The following is a 9,750-nucleotide window of genomic DNA, read 5'->3' on the forward strand; positions in this document are numbered from 1 at the left end:
TCATTATACTATTTTTCATAACTTATTTGTTTTTTGAAGAATTTTAAAATGCAATCACACTCCTTTATAAAATAAAATAAAAACAAAATCAAATCAAATAGTTCACAGGCATATGCTAATATAGATAAAGAGTAACGTTAGACTTACAATTTATTTGTATTATCAATTTAATAGGAATATGGCCTACCAACGTATATAGTAGCATATCATCTTTATTAAATAGATGATACAAATAGATTGTAAGAATAACATTTTAATAAATAAAAGGCCAAGACCCAGAAACCGTTCGAGATCCCATGTTCATGCTCAGACGTAAACCCCTCTACTTGTTCGAACGCCTTCCCTCCTCTCTTCCATTTTGTTCTCTCTCTTCTTCTAACTACCTTAACCGCCATCTCGATTCTTTTTTCTCTGACCAACTTCCAACTTTGCAGCATCTCTCTCGGTCCCACGCTCTCATTGTATCGTCTGGAAACTCAAACAACATCTTCATTGCCGCAAAGCTCATCTCTCTCTACGCGTCTCTCTCCAAACCCACGTTCTCCACCCAATTATTTGCTTCAGTTTCTCCCAAAGATACCTTTCTTTGGAACTCCATAATCAAAACCCATTTCTTAAATGCCAATTACTCGAAGGCCCTCGATTTCTTTTTCCAAATGCGGGGTTTGGGTTTATCTCCTAACCAATTTACTCTTCCGATGGTCGTTGCCTCGTGCGCCGAGTTGATGTTGCTTGAACATGGTAACAGTGTTCGTGGGTTTGGCTGAGAACTCGGGAACTTCGCGGGTAATTCGGCAGTTGGATCTTCTTTGTGTATATGTATTCAAAGTGTGGTCGAATGGAGGATGCATCTCTTATGTTTGATGAAATTACTGTGAGAGATGTGGTTTATTGGACCGCGCTTATAATTGGGTATGTGCAGAATGATGAGAGCGAGAAGGGTTTGGAGTATCTTTGTGAGATGCATAGGGTTGGTGGCATTGGTGAGAGGCCAACTTTCAGAACGTTGGAAGTTGGGCTTCAAGCTTGTGGGGACCTGGGTGCTTTAGTAGAAGGTAGATGCTTGCATGGTTTTGTAGTGAAAAGTGGGACTGGGTGTTCTCGAGATGTTAAATCTTTGCTTTTGTCCATGTATTCCAGATGCGGGACACCTGAAGAATCTTATCTTTCGTTTTGTGATGTAGAAAATAAAGATGTTATATCTTGGATTATTGGTGTTTATGCTAGATCTGGGTTAATGACTGAATTAAGTTTGTTTTGGGAAATGCAGGATAGTGATATATATCCAGATGAAATTGTTGTCAGTTGCGTGCTTTCTGGGTTTAGAAATTCATCCAATGTCAATGAAGGTAAGGCGTTCGTAGGATTAGTCATGAGGCAAAATTATGCATTGAGTCAGAATATTCATAGTAAACTACTGTCCCTGTACTGCAAGTTTGAGTTGTTGACTCTTTCAGAGAAGCTCTTTAGCAGAATGCAGCACCAGAACAAAGAGTCTTGTAACACTATGCTTTATGGCTATGGTAAGATGGGACTGCATACAAAATGCATAGAACTGTTTAGGAAGATGAAACATCAAAGCATTGGAGCTGATTCTAATGGCTTGATATCTGTGATTTGTTCGTGTTTTCAGACGGGAGCAATCCATTATGGCCGATCACTTCATTGCTTTATAATTAAGGCTTCTATGGATGAAAATGTCTCAGTAGCCAACACACTCATAGACATGTAAGGAAAAATTGGTTATTTGACCATTGTAAGGAGAATTTTTTCTGGGACACAGAAAGATATTATAACATGGAACTCCTTGATCTCATCTCACACTCACAATGGACATTATTTTGAGGCCATAGCCCTATTTCATAAGATGATTGCAAAAAACTTCATGCCCAACTCAGCAACATTGGTGACAGTGCTTTCAGCTTGCTCTCATCTCGCATCTCTGGAAGAAGGAAAAAAAGGTTCATTGTTACATTAAGGAAAGACATCTTGAGATCAATATATCCCTTGCCACTGCATTAGTTGATATGTATGCATAATGTGGGCAACTTGAGAAATCAAGAGAGTTGTTCAACTCAATGGAAGATAGGGATGTCATTTCTTGGAATGAGATGATCTCAGGTTATGCAACACATGGACATGCAGAATCGGCAACAAAACTTTTCCGCGAGATGGAAGATTTAAATGTTAAACCAAATGAACTCACCTTTCTTGCTCTCCTCTCAGCCTGTAATCACTCAGGGCTGGTTGAAGAAGGGAAACATCTGTTTTGTAGAATGCAAGATCTTTCCTTACAACCACATTTGAAGCACTATGCTTGTATGGTAGGTATTCTTGGCAGGTCCGGTAAACTGCAAGAAGCTGAAGATTTGGTTCTGTCAATGCCCATTTCTCCTGATGGTGGTGTGTGGGGATCATTGTTAGGTGCCTGCAAGATTCACAATGAAATTGAGTTGGGCGTAAGGGTTGCAAGGCATGCTATGAAATCTGATCCAGAAAATGATGGCTACTATATAATGCTTTCGAACTTGTATAGTTCTATTGGGAAGTGGGAGGCAGCTATAAATGTGAGAAAAATGATGGAGGACCAGAGCATCGGAAAGACAAAGGGTTGGAGTGTGGTCTAACTTGTGTAGTTAAGAGAAACGGAAATCAGTTTACAAAAGGAGTAAACAGGATCTACTGCATTCACTTACAGAAAAGGAAAAGTTTGATCCTGTGTCCCGAGTTTCAGTCCACCACCTGCAAAAACGAGGCCATGACCACTACTGAACTAATTTTGAGGTAGTATCATTGTTCAGTGCGCTGTACTGCTTTTAACCATGTGATACTGATAGCCTGTTGGAGATAATTGTCGAGATATACATGCATTACAGAATGATTTTCATGCTCTGTTAGCAGAATTGCGTTCATATCTTCTCCAAAAATGAACCATACTGAATTGATTTCAGAAAACACTACCTTTTCCTTCCTGCTTGATTTTTAGATTTTATTTCTTAGAACATAGCTATGGCATTAGGAGCATGGTTGAAGAGTAAACTTAATTGCCCCATTCTCCGGTCCGTGGATGCCTATTGAACATGGATCAGAAGACAATGTTAGGTTTTAAGCTACTTTATTAGCTACTTATGCTTTTGTGTGCTTGTATACATTCATTTGTTGATTTCTTGAAACCGTGAGAGTGCATCAGCAGCTGTTTTATTTCCTACACTAAAAATCTCAAGCATTTGGAGTTGGATTTCGGAGAACTGCCAAATCCAAATGTTCCTTTAATCCCTCAGGATAGTGGAGATTTACTAATTTTTTGATCCCCTGGGTGTTTACAGAACGTTTGAACCTCAATGTTAATAAAGTATTTATTGAAGGTTTCAGGTTGAAGAAATGCCTTCGGTTGAAAATGGGATGTGATATCCACATACCCCATTTTATTTCTCACACATCTTTTTAATTTTTGACTGTCAAATCTGATGAATTGAAGAAGATCAACGGACATAAATTATCAATGAATGTGTGAGAAGTAAAATGTCAGCATACCCCTAAGAGAATGCCCTTTCTTATTTTGCATAGGGGTGGAAAAAATTCCCAAAAATCCCGAACCGAACCGAAAAAATCCCGATCCCAAACCAAAAATTTCCCAAACCGAAATTCCCAAAATTTTCGGGATGCTATCCCGAACCGATCCCAAAATTTCGGTATGGGATTTGGGATTGGCTTCTCGATATTTTGGGAATCCCATACCGAACCGAAAATATATAATATTAATTATTATATATATTATTCTTTTATAATTAATGCTAGTAGTTTCTAATTCATGCTCTGCAACCTGGAATGCCCTACACCTTGCATATTTTTCATGTTTTGTTTGATATTCATGTGGATTTTATTATTGCTGCTGCCATGGCTAATGATTTTAGAAGGCTTGATTCTTTTGTTTCTCAACATATTGCAAAAAGGGTTTAATTAATTTGAATTTTGACTATGATAAAAACAGTCAGGCATGCCAGTGTTCAATTAAATGGTAGTGTGAATGAAATGAAATTCCTAGTTCATGAATGTGTTCTTGAATTATATATTTGAAGAACAATTCATAATTTCATATTTCAATTTGGGATTCCCGATTTGTCCCAAAATCCCGAAAATATTTTGGGATTCCCGAAATTTGGAATTCCCGAAAATTTGGTTTGGGATTGGTCTTCAAATTCCCGTCCCGAAAAATTTTGGTTTGGGATTCGGGATACTAGTTTCGGTATGGTATCCCATACCGAACCACCCCTAATTTTGCATGTATACAAAATCCCTAGTTTGCCCAGGGCTTCTAAAATTTTAACATATTCGATTGAGTGAGACTTACATGCAAGTCGGCTGCCATGTGGCCCGCTACATTTGATCAAATCCCATGTCTTCATAAACTACAATAAATTTAGTGTTTGGGGAAGTTGTGTTGTATGTTGCAGTACTATGCATTATTGACAAAAAAAATAAAAAAATAAAAAAATAAAAAAAATAAAAATAAAAATAAAAAAGAAAGAGAGGAAAACTAATGAAAAAGGCTTGAAAACTTTGAGTTTTAACGATATAAAACTTTTGGTTATGGCTTTGGATAATTATTTAAATAAATAAACAGTTATGGGTATAACTATTTACCTGTGAAATTTAATTTGTATGTCTCTTGTTAATGGTTATGGGTAAAATTAAAGAATAACTAATGAAAATGACTTGAAAACTTTGAGTTTTAACGATAAGGATAAAATAAAGGGTAAAGTGAATAGTACCATGATTGATTTTTTAGTGTAAAAATATGATTTTTCGTTAAAATTCTTTAAAATTAATTCTAATAAAGTTCTGCTCTATCACCATCAGCAACAACAATTTATGTCTTTTGATAATTGATGTCTGTTTTGGACTTTGCATTGCCTCGCATGAAAGTAGTATCACAGAGACACAGCTTTCCTTTGTTATTCAGGAGCAATGATCATAAACTCTTCAGAGGAAAGCTCTAAATTGTTGGAACAACGTTTAGTCTTACTGTTCTTCTCCCTTTGCTGTCAATAGGTGAAAGTGCAGAACTAGTGATCATAAAGAACGCAAGGCATGCTATAAATGTAGAGAACCCCAAAGAGATGTGCAAGCACATGAGAGCAACTAGATTTCCGCTAAGATTTTCAACCAATTCCGACAACCCACGCGTCACTTCCTGTTTACAATAATTTAGGCAAGATTTCGAAAAGATTTTTAACCAATCTTGTCACGCCACGTGTCATTATCCGAACGTACTATTTTGTAGATAGATTTCTGATAAGATTTTCAACCAATCCCGACACGCAACGTGTCACTTCCTGTTTACAATAATTTAGCCAAGATTTCGATAAGATTTTCAACCAATCACGTAGTGCCACGTGGCATTGTCCAGAACCTCATATTCTCTTTTTTTTTTTGTCCATATAAGCCCTACATCCCTACATCCATCCTCACACTAAACTCAATCCTTTTTTTTAGCTCAGAATTCTTCTTTATCGTTTTCAAATCTTGAGTTCTTACAATGTCTTCTTCAAGGAGAGCGTATAAACAGTTGCAAGAGCAACAGAAAAGGTTGTTGGCACAACAGGAAGAATTGGTTAATCTTGACCAAGGTGGAGGTGGAGATGAGGCCTTCGCAATGGAGGAGGATGATGATTATCACCATAGAAGGCGGAGGGCCTCACATTCCCGCCGTATCATTGAAGCTATGGGTCAGATAGCCAAACCCAAACGTGCGGCAAACATCGATAGAAGAAGGGAAAGACAAGGTAAAGATCTCTTGGAAGATTATTTTATTCCCAACAGCGTTTTCCCTGATCATGTTTTTAGACGTTGTTTTAGAATGCAACGAAGTTTGTTCGATAAAATCATGAGTGATGTTTGCAACCATGATCCATATTTTGTGCAAAAAGAGGCTGCTTTTCATGTTCTAGGTCTTCTTCCTGAGCAAAAAAATACGACTGCCTTGCGAATGCTTGCATATAGAGCATCTGCAGATCAAGTGGATGAGATCGCAAGGATGGGAAAAACAACAATTCTGGAGTCCTTGATGCGGTTTTGCTCTGCAATTGAAGCCCTCTACACCAATGAGTACCTTCGGCAACCCATGCCAAGGGACATGCGAAGGCTTCTGAGGAAGGGTGAGATGCGAGGCTTCCCTGGCTTGATTGGAAGCATCAACTGCATGCACTGGACATGGAAAAACTGTCCAAGTGCGTGGCAAGGAGCTTATGGCGACAGAAAAGGAGCCAAAAGCATTATTTTGGAAGCGGTGGCTTCTTTTGATACATGGATTTGGCATGCTTTTTTTGGTGTTTAAGGAGCTCAGAATGACCTAAATGTCCTTGCCCAATCTTCAGTGTTTGACGAACTGCTACAAGGAAATGGGCCGAGATGCACATATTGGGTTAATGGTAATAAATACGAGGGACCATACTACCTTGCAGATGGTATTTACCCAGGTGGTCAACATTTGTCAAAACAATGCCACATCCGCAGAGTGAAAAAGAAAAACACTTCGCAAAGTGTCAAGAAGGGTGTAGGAAGGATGTCGAGCGTTGTTTTGGTATCCTGCAAGCTCGTTGGGCCATTGTCAGGGCTGCAGGTAGAATGTTTGATGTCGAGGCTCTTCGATCCATCATGATGATGTGTATTATTCTCCACAACATGATTGTTGAAGATGAGTATGATTATGATATCGTCGATGAATACGAGCCGGATCCGATGAACAACTCAAGAACACAAATCTACTATGCTCATGACCGGACCGAAGATCCCGTGCAACACGAGCCGTTGGAACGGGATGGACGTTATAATGAATTGATCGTTCAGCGGTACACTTCATTGCAAGAGCCATACTGGCACATAACCCGCCAGAATGACTTGATTGACCATCAGTGGGGATTGCACGAAGGCGAAGATAATTAAAATAAGGCTTGTGGTTGAAGAATAAAGTGTATTGTTTTTTAAGTAATCATACTTAGTGTGTTTTTTTTTTTTTAAGTTTAAATGGTGAGGTTATGTAATTTTATTTGGTGTTTTTTTTAAATGTTTATTTGGTGTTTTTTTTAAATGTTTATTTGGTGAGTTTATGTAATCTTATTCAAATATTTAAATAAAGTACAAAAATTACATAAGAAATTAAATAAAGTTCTAAAAATAAATAAGAAATTAAATAAAGTTCTAAAAATAAATAAGAAATTGCATAAGAAATTAAATAAAGTTCTAAAAATAAATAAGAAATTAAATAAAGTTCTAAAAATGTTAAGAAATTACATAACAAATTAAATAAAGTAGTACAAATAAATGCGAAATTATACAAAGTCTGTGGAGTTAGGATATGTGGTGCTAGGATCTTGGTTGCTAGGATTTCTGTAGCTGGAACCCCCTTGACTTGTTTCGGCTTGCACGCCTCCTTCGCACGACATCTCTTTTTTCTGATGTCCAAAAATATTTTGAATTCGGAGACAGTCCTACTAGAGACTTGTTCATAGTGTCACGATCTGTTTGAGCCATCCTTTCTTCTCTAAGCATCTCATTCTCTTGATGAAGTGCTTCTCTAATCATCTCGTTCTTTGGATTAACTATTTCTCTTTGTCTCTCAGCCGCCGCATCACGAGCCTCAGTAGCTGCTATTATTACTACCATAGCAGTAACTTTTTCCTCATCTCTAGCCTTTTCTCATGCCATGTTCAGTTCACCTTAACGAGCAAGTTCCTCCATATATTTAGTGTAGTCATTTTTGGAAGAACTACCTTTTTTCTTTGATGCCTTTTTACCTTGAGGCCTGAGGGACTGACGAGTCGGTTGGGTCTCTGGCACTTCTTCAGGCGTCCCTTCCGTGTCTTCAAATGTGTTGGCTTCTTGTTCGGCTGTGTCTGCTTCTGGCGAACTGTGTAGACCCATACCGTGCATGACAACTTCTGGACCGGTTGCCACAATTTTGTATCTAGGGCAATCTTTGACAATTTGCCAACATTCCCATTTGTTGAATGATTTGTTACGGTTCTTTGCATTGTAGAATGCTTGTGCTTGTAGTGTCTATAAAAATGTGGGATAAGATAGTATTAAAATATACGGGTGTAACACAAATAAATAAATTAAAATATTGATGTGGGTGTAACACAAATGAATAAATTAAAATATTGATGGGCGTGGAATGCATATTACATAGAAATTACATAAGAAATTAAATAAATTAAAATATTGATGTGGGTGGAATGATATAAATAAATATAAATATTGTTACCTCATCCGCTAAACTTGTCCCACTACGCAGATTACCAGAAGCATGAGAGATGGTGTTTTTCCAACAAGTAAAGGATGCGTTGAGTTTTTTCCAACGACCTTGAAGACCTTGACTAGATCTGACATCTTTTCCATGTACATCGCAAAACGATTTTGTAATTTTACTCCACGTTTCTCGCTTATCCATCTCATTACCCGTAATCGGGTCATGAGTAGTGCGAACCCAACATTCACACAACGTAACATCTTCAATGAGCTTCCACGAAGCCATTTTTTTCTCTCAAAGTATACAAAATATTCAAATGTAGAAAGTGTAGAAAATATTGAAATGTGGTGTAAGGTGGAAGATGAGGGTTAGGTATTTATAAAAAATAAAAAAAAATTAATTTTTTAAAATTTTTCTGTATTTTTTAAAAAAGTTTCACAATTTTTAATTAATTTTTAATAAATTTTAATGTTGTAATTAATATGGACCGTTGGATTTGAAAAATAATCAAATCCAACAACGAATCAGCTGCCACGTGGCCAAAGGTCAAAATTATGACCGTTGGGCCTTTTTTTTTTTTTTTAATTTTATTTTTGGTGAAAAAAAAGTGGACCGTTTATCTGTGATCGGACGGTCTATTTTAAAAGTCAAATTTAAATTTTTTTTTTTTTTTACCGTTGTAAATCCAACGGCCTACAAAAACTAGCCATTGGAAATCCAACGACTCTGAGGAGGGCCACGTAGCCCTCAGCTGTTCGAAGCCAAGTTGGGCTGAGACGCGGGGCCAGCCGCCTGCAATGCTGTCTCCTACTCGCGCCCAGTCGCGAGCGTTGCGCACGCGCCAGCGTTTTGGACCGGCTTCTAGGTCTGTCCGAAATGGGCTGGCCTGCTGCCTGGCATGGGCTGGGTGCCAGGCTATTTCACGGGCTGGAACTTTTGGACAGGGTGCCAGGCTGTTAATGGACTAGGTGCTGGGCAAAAAAAACTCCGGTGGATCTGCTCTGAAGGCTTTCCTCATCGATCCACCCCCTAAACCAAAACAAGAAAACCACAGCAACGGCCACAAGATGGATTGAGATACCAAGAAAAGGTGAACGCTAATCAAGATGATCATTTTCTGACATTATTGGATATGAGTTTCTGTATTGTGGATTACATGTGCGAGTTGAATTTTGTACTAGAAGTTATTTTGTTTGTTTAGAAAGCAGAAGAGTATACATCACCGCCCAAAATGTCTTTTGGTCCATCACAGTAGAACAATGATTGGTTTTGCAAGAACTTGATTTATGCAGATCCATCTTATACTGCTTGTATGTTCATATGATCAATATGTTTTCTTATCAGATTGACTGGCAACTTAAGAGAATTGTGTCGCCGGACTTTGATTCTAGACATTGCTCCACGATCATTTTGATTTAGAGAAAACTGGAGCATGGATCCCTAAATTTTGATTCAATTGGCGCTCTGGCTCTTGAACTCGCTATAATACAAAGCACTAT

At 37.9% G+C, this 9,750-nt stretch overlaps 1 pseudogene; it reads left to right on the forward strand.

The window, feature by feature from the left end:
- The first annotated feature begins 275 nt into the window (after nt 1-275).
- Nucleotides 276-2,769, forward strand: LOC148690613 (pentatricopeptide repeat-containing protein At4g39952, mitochondrial pseudogene; annotated as a pseudogene).
- The last annotated feature ends 6,981 nt before the right edge of the window (nt 2,770-9,750 follow it).

Source organism: Pyrus communis, chromosome 15 (assembly GCF_041283825.1).
Source record: "Pyrus communis isolate YQ-2024b chromosome 15, ASM4128382v1, whole genome shotgun sequence".
NCBI classification, from domain to species: Eukaryota; Viridiplantae; Streptophyta; class Magnoliopsida; order Rosales; family Rosaceae; genus Pyrus; species Pyrus communis.